At 44.2% G+C, this 17,416-nt stretch overlaps 1 protein-coding gene across 1 annotated transcript in view; it reads left to right on the top strand.

The window, feature by feature from the left end:
* The window catches only part of PRAG1 (PEAK1 related, kinase-activating pseudokinase 1), a 58,216-nt gene that overhangs the window by 10,655 nt on the left and 30,145 nt on the right, over positions 1-17,416 (top strand). The window lies entirely within an intron of this gene.

Below are 17,416 nucleotides of genomic sequence, written 5' to 3' on the forward strand. Positions count from 1 at the left end.
CTCATGGCACCCGTGTGTGTGTCAGAGTAGAACTACGCTCTGTAGGCTGATTTTTTTGGAAGTAGATCTCCAGGCCTTTCTCCTGAGGCACCTCCGGGTGAACTCGACCCTCCAACCTTTCGGTTAGCAGCTGAGATGTTGACTGTTTACACTTACACTCCAAGCACCAGTGTTTGCCCAAAGGCTCTTGTGCCTTTATTTAAATTTCAAAGAAGGAGTCCAGCACAGCCTACAAAGACCATGCTGAGTTGCTCCTGTTCGTGGTCTGCAGACAGACCTATAAGCAGTACCTGGTTGGGATCGGGTGCTTAGTAGCTGATCTTTCAAATTCACGCTGCCAAGCTGTCACTCTCTTTTGGTGCCTGTCTTTTTATAACCTGGCACTCTTTCCCCATCTCCCGCAAAGTGTCTTAAGCAAGTGTTCCCCAGGAAACCCTGAAATTTTCCATTTATTGAAACATGCAAAGAGGGCTGAGGGAAGCTGTACAGCAGGATTTCTGTAGGCAGAGAGATGCAGAGGCTTAGTAAACACATTCATGGTGACTGTGTACCACGACGCCGATTGGGCCTTGGGGCCAAGAGACAGAAGAATAAGAGGCTCTGCGTGTGGTTAGAAACCCTCAGATGTGGTTTTCTTAAGGAAAAAAAAATTATAGTTTCATTTTAGCATGCCGAAACTCACAGCTTTCTCCACCACTTCACTGCTGTCTCCTGCCAGTTTAAAGTACCTTTTAAAGGTTCAGGAAAAAGAAATGCCTTTTTTTAGCTATTGAGCTGCACATGGAATTCGAATTCTGGGGGGGGAAAAATTCCCCTTGATTAGAGCAAAACTGGTTCATATCAGGAAAAGGAGAAACCTGCTGGTTTCAAAAAAAAAAAAAGCGGCATTTCTGGACAGACTTTGTCTAGTCCATTCATTTCCAGTGGTTCTGTCTCAGCTGATGTGCCTCCGGGTTGATGGCAGAAGTGGGAGAATTGACCCCAGAGGGGAGCAGCTGGGGCACTTGACTTTGAACATCAAGGCGTCCCAGGCTGTGACGCCATCTCACATGGGCTTTTTTTAATAACCGCCCTAATTTGCTCTAGTGTTACCCCGGCCACCTACCCCGTGGGATGGACGTTCTACAGATAATTAGGTAATGGCAGACCATCTCTGGCCACAGTGCTAGCTCCCAGGATAAATGGTGGCTCAGTAGCTATGAAGTGCTCCCATTTGCCCACCACTTACTGTGGGCCAGACAGTGATCTGAGAGCGTTAGATGTATTGACTCATGTCATCCTCAGAACAAACCTAGGAGGTAGGAATTACTATCCCTATCTTACAGATGAAAAACCAGAGCTAGAGAGAGCTGAAGTAGCCTGCCTAAGACTTCACAGTCTGGGCTCCTAAACACACAGCACGCACCATGTGTCTGTCTGTCTTAGTACTGAATGACCAGTAAACCAGTTGCCGTGGAGTTGAATCTGAGTCGTGGTGACCCCATGTGTGTCAGAGTAGAACTGTGCTCCGTAGGGGTTTGCAGTAGCTGGTCTTTCGGAAGTAGATTGCCAGACCTTTCTTCCGAGGTGTCTCTGGGTGAACTCGAGCCTCCAGTCTTTCAGTGAGCAGCTGAGCATGTTAACCATTTGCATCGAGAAGTGTGCAACCCAAGTTCGAGTTCCATCTGTCTCACTTATTTACACACCAAGTGATCTTGAGCAAGGCTCTTGCTGTGACTGGGCCCACAGGTTATTCTTCCCTAAAATGAGCTGCTGGTAACGACACTTCTATAAAGACCCTGCTATTGAAAGGGGTAAACGAGAGGAACAGCAGCCTCCAGCGCAGAGCTTAGTTATGTACGCAAAAACTACCCCAGGCTCCTGACTGGGAGGTGTCGCCCACACCCTATAGAAGCCAGACTGGCCCAATCCCAGGAACATCACCTGAGCATGGGAAAAGTAACTAAAACTTTCTTAGGGCTTGTGGAAATCCCAGGAACCATAGCAACATGACTCAGGTAGGATTTTAATTAGCATCTGGGTTGAGACCAGAGTTTTTTGGCCCAGTTTGTTATGATAAAAATCATTGGGTTATATACAGCTCAAACCAGATGGGAATTTCAGGGGTTCTGGTCCTTAAAACACAAAAATGGGAACGAAAAAGACAAAAAGTTCTTATTTCCAGGACTTTTGGAAGAAAAATCAAGGAAATAAAATTAAGTAGCTTAAGGGGACACAGAAAGCAAAAAAGGGACATCCAGTGCTATTTAAAACGAATCCAACTAGTGTGTATTTTCAGCCTGGGCAGGTTTTTAAGCATTGTTGATGCTGTCTCTTAATCTTCGCATCTCTCCATGGGGAGATGGGAAGACAGGCTTGGGACCGTGAGTTCACTTAATCCTGGGCTGGATCCTTAAGCCCTCTGGGGAGAGTGCCAAGAACCTCATAATTTTCACACCTAGCAGGTCAGGGTGTTGGCAAATCAGAACATTAATGAGAATTCAGCCCAGAGCTGAGACAGTACCAATGATAACGGTATCACACTGGCAATGATGGCAGGGCTGGTGCCAGTTTTCCAAGATGGAAAACTATTGGAAGGTCTTCAAGTGATGCACAAGGTTAACTTGATTTCTTCACGTGGGCTCATCTGTTAAACGGGCCCTATTTCCAATGACCCTATAGGGCCGCTGTGAGTTGGAGTCGACTGAACGGCAACAGGTTTGGTTTTGGTTTTTCCAGTGACCGGCCTCACCTGGGAGCAAAGAGTAGCGCTCTGCTGAGCGTCATGCGGACTCAACGCCCTAGAAAAAGGGGTAGAGAGATAGAGGGTTTGTCTGCTTTCTTGGGCCACTCTGGGTGAACAGAAAACAATTTGTCTGGGTTTCCCATCACCCTGTTTTATACAACTGGCTCTGACATGGAGGAAAAAGATAGCTGTTCAGAATGACTTCACTTTCCTCTGGTCCTGTTTTGAACGTTTGGCAGTGGCTTATCTGTCTGTTGGAGATACTGTCGTCTGTAATCTCTGATTCGTGTTCCTGAGGAACCTCTCACTGTAACGCGGTGGAGGGTAAAGGTCTCAGTGCTCCTTAAATGCTCTGAACAGCCCATCTTCGGGAGTGCTGAAGTATGTGCTCAGCCCTCCACCTGGGCAGGTAAGGCAGAGTCTGGGTCCCTCCCTCGCTCCCTCCTCCTCCCACACACAAACTCACACCTACTCAGAAGGATGGACCCCACTGAGTCTGAGGCCACCCTGCCCCCATTTAAGGCAGAGTTATAAGGGGAGGAGCAACAAGCAGTGCTGGTTACAGAACCAAAAACTTCAGGGAAGAAGCGTGGACTTGTTATTTTCAATGTCACATTCTAGGCTTGGGCAGTTGAATGATAGCAGCAATGCCCGGGGAAATAGTTAAGATGCAGAAGAATTGAATTTATTTCTGCCATTTACTTTTTTGTAGATTCAAACCTGGTTTTAAATGAGTTATGATTTTGGAGCGACAAGGTCAGTTGAGGGGAAATTATTTGGTTGGTGCACACAAGCGTTTCACAAAGAAACCCCAACTTGGGTTAAGAGGCCTACATTCAGATGTGGAAATAGAGGGGGCAGGGGACTAAGAAATAAGACAGGCTTGTTGGGTTTGTATGGTTTTAGTTTCTGAATGATCTGGGCCCCAAGTGAGACTAACTGAAAAGAAGATTTCCCCAAGAAAGAGTTATTTTTGTTTTAACATTTTACAAGTGCTAATTTTTAACCCACTTAATTATGATTTTTATAATTGTATTTTTATTTGTTATGTTTAATTGATTATTCTTAATTTACTTTTATTTAAATAATTGTAATTTTTGTAACTGTGTTTTCAGCTAGGAGCACTGGCGGCATAGTGGTTAAGAGCTCAGCTGCTAACGGAAAGGCTGGCAGTTCGAACCCACCAGCTGCTCCTTGGAAACCGTAGGGGCAGTTCTACTCTGTCCTATGGAATTGCTTTGGGTCAGAAACGACTCAAAGGGTTTGGTTTTGATTTTTTATTTTTGACTGAATTCTCCCCTTACTCTGCAGAGACTCTGGGGAGCTGAGACCGAGTCAGCTCTGGAGCTTTTTGCTCGCTTTAATTCTCTTCCTTTCTCCCTCCTTCTTTGCTTCTGACCAGATGAGGTGATTACAGTGTCACAGATGGAGCTCCTTCTGTCCACAGAAATGGCCACTTTCCTGTCTAGAGAATCCGAAATGACGTTATTATGTGGTCTTTCCTTTAACATGGTCACTCAGCGTGAATGCCCGGGATGGGAATAGAATGAGTGAGATGGTTTTTGTCTTCATAATCCATACCCAATCTGATTAGAGGTCCAAATGCTTTCTTCCTGAGGCACATTATACTAGAGTGGATTACAACAAGGTGGCAAAGATTCACTAGAACATTCCATTGTCTTAATGTGTCATAAGCTTTTCAGTGTGACATTTTGAGAATCACAGTTTGTATTAGGAAGCCCTGTATGTGCTGAGAGAATCCTTTCTATGTTTGTCCTTTTTAACAAAACTTAAGGAAGCTGGAGATCAAGTTGGTCCAGGGGAAACCATATACTGGGCATACGTCCATGGGAGAAATTGCCCCCCATGCGTACACACAGTTTGGCCAACAGAACAAAGCACGTGTACCAACAATGCAAGCTCACTTTCTGACCCATGCCAGGAGCAGATTATTCGTTGGCTCTTCCCATGAGTTCGTGGATAGAATCTCAAAACGTTGGAACATCCAGTGGTACCATGAGCAGGGGAGTATTGAAACTGGTTTCTCTCTTCCTGTTTTGTAATTAAAAAAAAAAAAATTGAACCACAGCATGTAGACAATATTTAGCACTCTCCATTTCTGAGCACATTATTTTTGACTAAGGCTAGAGTTTAGAAATTCTGTAACTCATCAGATATCTCCTGATTGCCTAATTTGTATTAGGCTCTGTGGAAAGCACTGAACAGCCAGGCCCTGGGGCTCTGCTCTGAAGGATCCTGAGGGCTGAGTTGTGTGAGCTGAATCAGCAGACGTGCATGATGGTTGCCAAGGCTCACCCCTGGCACCTGGAGTCCCACCGTATTCAGTGCTGTGCTCAGCAATGCCAAGATGAGCTTAGCTGGGTTTCCAGGAGTAGTTCAAGAACAGTTCTCAGCTTTAACTGTCTTCTGGCCTAATCCAAGATCAGCGCTTTGTACAGACTTGTAAATAACCACTTATAAAAAGGTCACTTCTTGAAGGTAAGGAGCATTGTTTGTTGCTGTTAACGGCCATCGAGTCAGCCCCCGACTCACAGGGGTGGCGTGCACAATGAAATGAAACGCCGACCGGCCCAGCGCCCTCCCCACTATTGGTTGAGCATTGGACCATTCTGATTTTCAGAAGTAGATAGTCAGGACTTTGATCCTAGTCCATCTTTGTCTGGAGGTTACGCTGAAAATTTTTCAGCATCATAGTAACACGCAAGTCTCCACTTTCAGACGGGTGTTGACTGCACATGAGGTGCACTGGCCAGGAATAGAACCCAGGTCTCTGGCATGGAAGGTGCGAATTCTACCACTGAACCACCACTGCGCTCGTAAGAACATGCTTAGGCATCTTGTTGTCAGTTGCTGTCAAGTTAATTTGGACTCATGGTGATGCCATGTCTACAGAGTAGAGCTGCTCCATAGGGCTATCAAGGCTGTATCCTTTTGGAAGCAGATTGCCAGGCCTGTCTTCTGAGGCATCTCTGTCTGGGAGGGTTCGAACTGCCAAACTTTTTGCTAGTAGTCCATTGCTTAACAGTTTGTGCCACCCAGCTACTCTTAGGCATCTTAAAACCAAAAATCTAAACCCTTTGCCATCAAGTCAATTCTGATTCATAACAACCCTATAGGACAGAGTAACACTGCCCACAGGGTTTCCAAGGCTATAATCTTTACAGAAGCAGATTGCCACATCTTTCTCCTGCAGAGCAGCTAGCCTTTTGGTTAGCAGCCGAGCACTTAACCACTGCAGCACCAGGGCTCCTTTACCCAAAAACCCATTGCCCTCAAGTCAATTCTGACTCACAGCCACTCTCTAAGACAGAGTAGAACTGCACCATAGGATTTCCAAAGAACAGCTGGGGGATTTGAACTGCCAACCTTCTGGTTAGCAGCCTGAGCTCTTAACTACTGGGCCACCAAGGTTCCCAGGGCTCCTTTCCAAAAAACCAAACACAGTGCCGTCGAGTCAATTCCGATTCATAGCAACCCTATAGGACAGAGTAGAACTACCCCCATAGAGTTTCCAAGGAGCACCTGGCAGATTCAAACTGCAGACCCTTTGGTTCACAGCTGTAGCACCTAACCACTATGCCACCAGGGTTCCCAGGGCTCCTTTAGCCATCTATAATTCCATAACATCCATTTTGGTGCCTGGCACTCAGTAGATGCTCAAGAAATATTTGTGAAGTGGATGTTTGTAGTCTGGGACCATGCCCTCTTCATTTTTCCCAAAAGCACCTAACTCATGCCTTGCACATAGCAAATGCTCAGAAGTTTAAGAAAAGGAACAAGTAGCTTTGAATACGCACAACAAAGTGTCTTTCTGAAATGCAGCCTCCGGCTGCCTGCCACACTGTTCACCCCTCCATTTTGGCAGTAAACACAGCATGTCTTGCTTGGCATTAAATTGGGTCCGTGTTTGTATCTTCTCAAGACATTATAAACTTCTGGGTGTGCGTGGACGGTGTATCAATCATTTTGTTTTTTTTACTTCTTAGTAGCCTACCTTAGCACATAGCCCGGTACATAGTAGGTATTTAAGAAAAGATTATTGAATTAAAAAAATAAAAAAGTCAGAGCAAACTGTAGATGAATGGTTCTTGGCCTGATTTTCACTGGTTGCCCCATTGTAATTCCGTGGCCTCCCTTGCTAAATTGAACGTTGTCACCTTGAGTTAATGGAGCGGGGTTAATAATTATTAGTGCTTCAAGGTGGGCAAACACCATGTGGGCACAATGCATCCTTTCACAGATTAATTACCTGCCAATGATTCAACTTTTGCAGCAGGGCTCTCTCTTGCTCTGCTTTTTTTTTTTTTTTTTTTTTTAAGCTGAGCAGGTGTGTAGAGCCAGCCCTCTCTTGCCACAAGAATGTTCCTTTCAGGTAATAATCATCTAAGGATTTTTTTTTTTTTTCCACCGTGAGTTGCAAGGAATTCGAGGGTGTGTTTTGCTTCTCTGAGAATAGATTTTCCATGGTTTCTGGGGTGGCTTAGAAAACACAAACACAGGCTGTCTAATCAAGCCCCCCCCTCCTCAAGCAATCAGAGGAACTGTGCTCCTTATTATGGCCAGCCTACTTTTTGGGTATGAAACTAAACAATTGGTAAGAAACTTTCTGTATCTGTGGCAGGAGAGAATTTTTGGTGGTGTTGTTCTTGTTTTGGGAGTGTGACATCCCCATTCAAGGACTCGCGTTTCCTCTGTCAAGGTTGAGAGATCCAGCTACGAGGAATTCTCAGTCTCTCATTCTGCAGCAGATCAGGTTAAAGATCAGAACCTTCATTCCTTGTGCTTAACTTGCTCGTTATTTCTTTCTGTTGATTTTTGGGCAGATTCCTAAAAATGCTGGGTGTTAACGATGCTCCTGCCCTCCCCAGACAACCCTGTAAAATTTCCGGCTTCCGTTAGCTCTTGTCTAAGGCCCTGGTTGGCTTATTCTCTGGGCTTCCTCAAAGCTACTTAAAAAAAATCCTTCCCCTATTTCTCAGATATTTTGCTTTCCAATTAATTAGTACCTGCCACTATCAAACGATTCCCTTGACTTCCTGCTATTTGGTATTTTAGCGATTTCGTACCCATTTAAGCGTGTGGTGTTAAAAAAAAAAACTTGACTAAAGTGTAAAGATCTAGGCAAATGATTGGCAGAGCTGTAGGAAGTCCTTCAGAACAGCTCCTTCTCTTTAGGTGCTCCATACGCAGTTAAAATTATTGAGAATGCAAATACATTGGACAATGCAAGAATAGTTGAGATCAGTTGGTATGTTAGTAAATAACCAAAGGCCTGATACTGCTGAAGATGAGGAATAAAGAGAGGGAGAGTCTTTGGAACTCAAAATCAATCATAGTGGGGACGTCGCTTGAGATAATTCTCATGAATGCGGATAAAAAGGAAGCAGAGATTTTTTCGACCACCTGTTGTGGAATCATGAGGGCAGACAGGTTGCATCCTCCACCCCAACTCCAATCAATTGAATGTAGCGGTCAGGAATTCTGCGTGGAAACCGTAAAGCCGTGTGCCCCCTTGCGGGGAGCTTGCCACCCTCTGTACTGCTGTCTGCAGGTCATGCCAGAGGGCCGGTGCAGACACCTGTGCTGGCTGTTGGCTAATCTTAAAATCTAAACTTTACCATCTAGAACGCAATATCTTTGGTGGTCAGTAACATTCCCCACACTAATTTAAGAGTTCTATGCTGGCGCAGTGGTTAAGTGATCAAAAGGTCGGCAGTTCAGGTCCCCAGCCCCTCCTTGGAAACTCTATGGGGCAGTTCTCTTCTGCCTCCTTGGGTTACTATGAGTTAGAATCCGCTCGATGTCCATCCCTGGTGGCCAGAAACAAAATGTTTGGCAGAAGGTGATCATCCTCTTTGATTGTTGTTGTTAGATGCTGTCGAATTAATGTCGACTCACGGTGACCCATGCGACAGAGTAGAACTGCCCCATAGGGTTTTCTAGGCTATAAATCTTTTATGGAAGCAGATTGCCAGGTCTTTTCTTCTGTTGAACTGCTGGATGGGTTCAAACCATCAACCTTTCAATGAACAACCGAGTGCTTAACTGCTGTGCCACCAGGGCTCCTTATTATTTTTGATTATAGCCTCAAATTTCAGACCATGATACCAAAATGTTTTATTTCCTCTTAGTGAGTGGTTATGAATGCTCTGTGAATTTTAACTTTTTTTGTAACTCAGTATTTTGGTAAATAACAGTTACAATTAAGTCTATACTCATTATTTAAAGTATTATTCCCCTCTTTGTCTTAGCTTTCTAGTGCTGCTATAATAGAAATACCACAAGTGGGTAGCTTTAATGAACAGAATTTATTTTCTCACAGTTCAGGGGACTAGAAGTCCAAATTCAGGGCACTGGCTCTAGGGGAAGGCTTCCTCTCTCTGTTGGCTCTGGGGGAAGGTATCTTCTCCCATCTCTGCCTGTCTCTGTGCCCTTCAACTAAAGCTTACGGGTTTTCTGCTGTGGTAGTTGGTTAGCTTAGAAATCTCCTCAGCCAAATATCAAAGTTCATCATTTACAAGCCCTACTTTCCCTTTTACCTTCCACCAAATATTTGAACATAATTCAGACAAATTCTTTGCCACTGCATAAAAGCCTCACCCTTCCTTCATTGTCCAATCACATATTCATGATTTTCTTTTAAAGTTTCACCAGAAGCACATTTAACGTCCACATGTCCAGCAACACTCTGTTGATGGCACCATATGTATTCTCTAAGACAACAGAGACTTTCTCTATGGCTCTTCTCATTTCCTTCTGAGCCCTCACCACAATTGCCTTTGATGTCCATAGTTCTAGCAACAGTCTTTTCAAGGCAATTTAGGCTTATATCATTAAAAAAAAAAAGGAACCTTAAAACTCTTCCAGCCTCCATCCAGTCTTTTCAGCTTCTGTTCTTGGGTTTCTTGATGATGTTCACGTAGTATGCCATCTATCGTCCCCCATCTGTGCTTCCTTGTCTCTGTTCCTAATCTGTGCTTTTTATATCTCAGAAGTGATTGGTTTAAAACCTCCTCTACACTGATACAGCCTCATTAACATAATAAAGAAAGCCCTATTCCCAAATGGGATTACATCCACAAGTACAGGGGTTAGGATTCCAACACATATTTTGGGGGGATACAATTCAATCCATACACTTTTATCGACCTTAAATTTAGTTTTTCAGTCCTTAAATCTTAATGAGCAATATATGTTCACTTAGCTGCATGCTTCCTGGCTTATAGCACCAATTTTCTGTATGGAGTAGACAAGAATACGAAGAACTGCTTACCCTCTTAATAATCAGAGAAATGTAAAATTAAGGAACAGTAAAATATCACTTTATACCCATCAGACTGATGAAAATCCGAGTCTGATAATGCCAAGTGTTGGCAAGGTTATCTTTGTTCACTAATGATGAGAGTGTGGCCTGGGCAGCCATTCTGGAGAGTGATGTGGTACTACCATTAGTGTCCAGTTGATTCCAACTCATAGCAACTCTGTAGGACAGAGTAGACCTGCCCCACAGGGTTTCCAAGAAGCAGCTGGTGGATTCAAACTGCTGACCTTCTGGTTAGCAGCTGAGCTCTTAACCACTGTGCCACCAGGGCTCCCAGGAAAATTAACTATAAAAATATACTTGCTCTCACAATTTTCATTCCTGGGTACATGCTTCAGAGAAGCACACACTCACACAGGTCCATAAGGGGACATAAACAAGGAAGTTCATTACAACATTGTTTATAGTAGCAGGAGTTGGAGCAAACCCAGGTATTCATCTTTAGAGGGATGGGGTATGAAATTAAATACTATTAGTAGTCAGAGGCAATGAACTAGAAATATATTCAGATACACTGGTGGACCTTAAACTAGTATTGAGTGAGAAAACAGTAAGAAACAGAACAACATCCCAGGCATAATATAATTAATATAAATTTAAAACACACATACAAAATAACACTATATCTTTTTTTTTTTTTTTTTTAAGATAAATCCAAACATAAACCAAACCAAACCTGTTGCCCTCAAGTCCATTCCAACTCATAGCAACGCTATAGGACAGAGTAGAACTGTCCCATAGAGCTTCCAAGGAGTGGCTGGTGGATTCAAACTGCTGGCCTTTTGGCTAGCAGCCGTAGCTTTTAACCACTGAACCACCAGGGCTCCAATCCAAGCATACATACCAAATATATTACAGCGCATGCTTGGAAGTGGGAAGTTGGGGAAGTGGAGAATTGGAGTAGAGATGGGAATAAAGGGGAGAATTAAAACGTGAGTGTGCCTTAGTGAAGATCGACGTGAAAGTGCATCATTGATTGAGGCACATGGTTGTCTCACCTCTCTGCATGTGAAGTAAGTACAAAATCATGAGAGAGACTGAATCATGGAGAGATAGAGATGATTTCCTTGCAAGGGCATCTGCCTTAAGGACCTCATAGGATGTGGTGAAGACAGGCATGAAGACAAATAATGTGTGTATAGAGTGTTCTGGGTGCTTGCAGGAAGGTGCCGCCAACTCCACCTGCAGATGTCAAGGAAAGTTTTACAAAAAAACATGACATGGGAACCAGAACTTGAAGTATGAATATGTGTTTTCAGGAAGACATGGGAAGGAAGATCCTTTTAGTTTAGGGAACAGTGAATTTATATCTCTACTCCAGACCCCTCGACTCTGCTTGGGAGCCACAGCCCGGATTTAAGGACCAGCCAGAGGTCCTGAGAGACTGCAGGGGAGGGAGCACGTGAGGTAATGCTGGGCATGACCCCCAGGAGGTGGTTTGGGCTAGATTGCAATGGTCCTACATCAAAGAAAACAGTGCTGGCTCCATCTTCAGGACTTTCTTTCCCACTGATGGACTATAACGTGACATTGTCGAGAACAACTCACCTGGGAGAAAAACATCATGAAGATTTAGGTCTTTTTTAGATGTGGGATGTAATGATGTTAAGGTAGCCGAGGTGTCTAGCTTAGGCACCTGGGACCAAATTGAAGAAGGTAAGGATGGTGCAGATATTATATAAAACTTTAGAGGTGAGGGGGCAAAGAATCCAAGGTGCTCTTCCCTGACAGCCTATAGTTTCTTGGTGAAGTAGAGGCAGGTAAATGAGTGAGGATGGTTTTTAAGGAGTTCAAGAAGAGGGACGAATGTTTGGAATGGCTGGTTTGGGGAGTGGAGTTCAGGTGCAAGGATTGCCAGGGAGCACTGACAGCTAGCTGAAGCCAGGAAGCCTAAGTGAGTTGCGGCATCAACCTTCATCCTTGTGTGCTTTCCTAGTGATACACTGGGCTGCTTGGTGCAGGAGTGAAAATGGCAGATATTTGGAGTTACCTAGGGTGGAGGGTTTCAGATAAGGCTGAAAGACAGAAGGAGCTGTTGAGGTACAGGTAAGAGAGGGATTGAAGAACTGACCTCGGTGTGGGAAGGGAACTTATGAAAGTGACCCTTACCAGGCAACAGGCTGGACCACCACAAGAAGTGGGAAAGAAGATCGTCGTAGCAGCTTTATTAGATATAGCCTGAGTCTCCCAAGCTAGGAGGCTAGGAATGAAGTCTAGTGTAAGAAAGCCGGGAAACCCTGGTGGCATAGTGGTTAAGTGCTGCTGCTGCTAACCAAGATGTCAGCAGTTCAAATCCACCAGGTGCCCCTTGGAAACTCTACGGGGCAGTTCTATTGTGTCTTAGAGGGTCGCTATGATCTAGAATCAACTCCACAGCAGCAGGTTTGGTTTGGTTTTTTATAAGTAAGCCGAGTCAACAAAGTTGAGTTGAAGCATTCACCAAATCAAGAGAAGGAGGGACAGATAATTCTGAAAGCCAGGTTGCCCAAACCAAAAGCCTGAAAACAAAAAGATTTCTGTCAGGCACAGGTCATCTTGATGGATGGATTCTGTCATGGATTGAATTATGTTCCCCCCCGCCCCGCCAAATACGTCTATCAGTTTGGCTGGGCCCTGATTCCCAGTATTGTATGATTTTCCTATATGATGTAAATCCTGCCTCTATAATATTAATGAAGGAGGATGGAGGGCAGTTGTGTTAGTGAGGCAGGACTCAATCTACAGGATTGGATTGTCTTGAGGCAATCTCTTGGGATATAAAAGAGAAGCGAGCAGAGAGATGGGGGACCTCGTAACACAAAGAAAGCAGTGCCAGGAGCAGAGTGCATCCTTTGGACCTGGGATCCCTGCTCGGAGAAGCTGTTATTCTGGGGGAAGATTGATGAAAAGGCTGACAGAGAGAGAAAGCCTTCTCCTGGAGCTGAGGCCCTGAATTTGGACTCCTAGCCTTCTAGACTGCGAGAAAATAAATTTCTCTTTGTTAAAGCCATCCACTTGTGGTATTTCTGTTATAGCAGCACTAGATGACCAAGACAGATTCCAACAGGAGTAGAATGAGACCAGAACAGTAGTGACTCCCAAGTTGATGAGTAACAGCTCATTACTGTTTTGGTTTAGCCAATCGCCGGAGTTGTGTGTAGCGGGTGAGGAAGTGATGTCAAGAGGGGAGAAATCACGGTAGGTTGAAGATACTCAAGGGATACTCTTTTTTACAGAGGAAAGACAGGCTAATATGATAAAAAGTCTTCTCTTTCTGAATTTTTACATAATGAATTTGAGACAATGGGGAGCTAAGTAACCTGATCAGCTGGGGAGTTACCCGATCAGCTGGGGGCTACACTACAAAGTTGCAAGCTCTTAAGTACTTAGATTCAAAATGAGATCTAATTGATGGACAAATCAACTCTTCCTAATTATTTTAGAGTAATGCACGTCCTCAAAGTGTTATTCTCAGAGTAACTTTCTTCTTTGGGGCTCTTTCAAGTGTTCTAATCAATGTAGAAGTATCAAGGTAGAGTGAAATCACTAGCCCATCTTTTGTTTTCTGCTTCTACCCAGGATCAAAAAGAATTTCTCAGCTTACTGAAAGATGCTGAAGTCATTCATTTATTTATTTATCACCTATCTATCCACCCATCCATCCATCTATCCACCCTCCCACCAGCCCACCCACCCATCCATCCATCTATCCACCCTCCCACCAACCCACCCACCCATCCATCCACCCATCCATCCATCTATCCACCCTCCCACCAGCCCACCCACCCATCCATCCACCCATCCATCTATCCATCATTTATCTTTCTATTTAACTAACACTTCTTTAGACCTGTTGCTGTTTCTAGCACTTTATAAATATTAACTCATTGAATCTTCACAACAGCCTCATGAGAAGTATTATTGTTCTTCCCATTTTATAAATGGGAAGCTGAAGTATGGTGAGATTAAGTGACTTTTCCAAGGCACCCAGATAGTAAGCAGCAGGCCCAGGACCCAGACCCAGGCAGTGGAGCCCCAGCATTCATGCTCTTAACCATCACATCAGTGGTCTTCCTAGATGACCCTGAAATCCAACAGGGCAGTGCTTGAGTAGCTGTCGTTGTGAAGCCTCCTGGGGTCCTCCTGCACTGTGCTCACCTCTGGGCAGGGCAGCTGATGGGAGGTGCTCTTTCATGGATTGCAGTTGCTCCATCCTCGTCTTCCATTAGTTATTCTCCTTCCTTCCATCTCCTTCCCTTCCTGCCTGTCCCTACCCCTTTGTATGAACAGATCTAAGAGCTTCCTCCTTGGCTTTCAAGTTCATGGATTGGAGACTCATGTTCTTAGGTGATCAGTCCTGAGGTGATTGCTCATATTGGATTCGAACTGCTGACCTTTTGGTTAGCAGCTGTAGCTCACTGTAGCTCTTAACCACTGTGCCACCAGGGCTCTGCATATAAAAAAAAATAGCCAGGGCAAATGTCTGCAGATTTCCACTTGACCAATGTAAGCATTTTTATCTTTGACTAGAATCAACTAGCACTGAACGTTTGTGGTGTGTTTTCCTCCATCTTTTTAAATAGTTATGGCTTTATTTCTGTTTTTAGATCATTTATTTCTTTATTTCTGGTTTTAGATCGTTTCTACTGAATGGCAAAGGGCACTCATTTTCAGAATGACACCGAAGGACTTCTCAGCATGTAGGGTTCCATTAGGGTCACCAGTGCATTGACGACAAATGCAAATTAACAGGCCTGCACTGTGGTCCTCTGACCAAAAATGAAATTGATTTCCTATTTTTATGCATGCTCATGAATCACGGGAAAAACATGCCCCAGAGCAAGCTGCACCCATTGATCCTTTCAGGTGACACTGAAACCCTTGCAAAGTAATCCGTTAGCATCTTTCTCAAAGAACACCAAAGATAAAAATAATGAGACCTTTCCAGTTTAGTTATGTGCTTTTCTCATTCCATCTCCCAGGAAAAAAAAAAAAATGTAAAGCTACAAGATTTGTGCAATTTAAGGATATTTTAGTGCTGTTGTATTTTGTAACTACGAGGAAAGTTTCAGCTACTGAATCCAATATTCCTGATTGTTGTAGGTTACTCAGTGTTTCTGCCTTTTTCAAGTTCAGCCGGATAAATGTAATTTTTTGTCCTTAAAGGAAACGTTTATACTCCCAGATGCCTCAGAGGTATTGAAACAAAGGCAGATAAACTTAATCAAGAAGTATATAATAATTACTCCCTGTTCTAGCATGTCCTGAGTATGACACAGCTTCTCAAACAGTTTATAATTTGGGGGTGGAAATAAGTCTATTTCACATGAAACAATTAGAATAATCTAAGCAGGATTATAACCAAATGCTCGATAATGTGGTTCAGGCTCCGTTCAGAGTGAGTTCCAGAGGGGAGAGGCCAGTCAGAGGAGACTGAAATCCTTTGGTTGGAAGTCACAGGTAAGTGAGACTGATACTGGGCCTTGAGGACAGAAAGCCTTGAAGGGGAGAGAGAAGCCTTTGCTCTGAACCAGAGGGGAGAGGGGAGAAGGAATACAAAGTGCTCTGGGGACCATGAGAGGACTAGCTTGGTGGGAACAAAGGATTTGTGAGGAGTAGTAGCGCTATATTATATTAACCAACATGGTGATCATTTTGTTTCTAAACCAGAAATCCAGACATGCGTTCTCATGTATAGAGAGTGGAGGAAAATATTTGAAACTGAGATTGTCAGAGAAAATCTACTGTGTGTTTCTGTCCCTACAGAGGACCTGAGTTTATCCAATATGGTGGACGATGTAGACAGCCATTACAGGAGCTCTGTGTAGGACTCTACAGGGTCGGCCATCTTGTGAGAACAGTGTTCTAGAAAGATTTTGAGTCAAGATGTTCTATGCAGAGGTGGTAGAAAGTTTCTGAAGGTGTGGATTGAAACTTCTAGATGTAATTTTTCAGAGAAGCTTGATAAATATTTATTTGCCAGGCAGTAGGTTTGTTGAAAGCAGGCATTGTGCCAGCTCTGCTCCCCATTGCATCCCCAACACCTAACACTGTGCTTGACAGTGTTGATATTGACCTGTTGGAACACGTGGGAATGGTATGCAGGATAGACAGGAAGGGGAACACACAGCAGTTAACACAGGCAGAAGATACATGTAACAGTGAGGTGTTCTTACTCAACAAACTGCGTTTCAGCTTGAGTCATCAGTGTTTTTGGCTTTAGACTGTGGTTAAATAGAAGAAAATCAACGGGGCAAAAAGTAATGTATTTCAAAGTGCGTTTGAATCACTTCTGATCATGGGACCCAATAAGACAATTAGTGATCGAAAGCTGCAGGTCACAGGGGCAGAGCCTATTTTCCTGTGCCTTTGCAGGAAGCGCATTTTATAGAAAAGTCAGAGAGGAACTGAGGGGAAACAGCTCTGAGCTGGCGAATTCACAGCAGGCTGACAGACTCCGGCCCCTCATCCCGAGCTCTGCTCCATGGGACACTGAAGTCCCTGGCCCAGGGCTCTGGGGGGCTGTGCGGATGAGGACAGCACCTGGCCAGGGTCTAGGATGGTAAGAGCATCTGATACTTTGATTTCTGTCACTCGTTGATTGCTTGGATCTAACACCAGTTTGTTTTCACTTCTTCTTAGTAATTTACAAACGTATATAGAAATGTTTAACTTGTTTGTGCTTCCAGAGTTACCTTAAAACTTTCATTTTATTCTGGAAAACTGCCCCTTAGGTCTCCTCCAAGTCATTGCTAAACTTAATAGTGAGTTTGACCAATCCAAAGACTTGGTGGTGTGAGTGTATTAGAGGCCAGAGAGCTAGTCTGAGACTCCGAGCTAGCACAATTTGAGTTTTCATGCCTTTGGCTCCAAGGGCAAAAAGCTCTCAACCAAATATATGTGAACTGAATCGAAGCCAGGGCAGCGAGGATGAAGATTTGCTTCAGTCCTTTCTTTTAAAGTGTGCTGTAGTATGAGAATTCTAGCAGCCCTGTGAAGTTTGAGATACAGTCTGTGCCCCACGTTGGGGACCGGCATCCGTTAAGTATTGCGGACATTCTGAAAGCGTTGGGAGTATTTTTAGATGAGGCTTGTTCCTGCGAATGAGGAAGTCTGGCAGATGGCTCTTCCGGCTGCATTATTTTTTCCAGCTTTCTACCTACCTAGTAAGGAGAAAATGCTGGCAAGCCCTCTCTCTATAAGGACAATGGGGGGAAAAGCCATTCTGAAAACACTGGGCAGCAGCTGCAGGGCTCAGAGCTTCTCAGGGCACTGTCCCACCGGTGCCTGTATTTCACCCTTCTCTCCTGTGACTCCTGTGACTATGCCTAATCAACAGGGAGAGGCAGGAAAGGAAGTCTGAGCAAGAA

The sequence above is a fragment of the Elephas maximus genome, chromosome 22, assembly GCF_024166365.1.
Source record: "Elephas maximus indicus isolate mEleMax1 chromosome 22, mEleMax1 primary haplotype, whole genome shotgun sequence".
NCBI lineage: Eukaryota > Metazoa > Chordata > Mammalia > Proboscidea > Elephantidae > Elephas > Elephas maximus.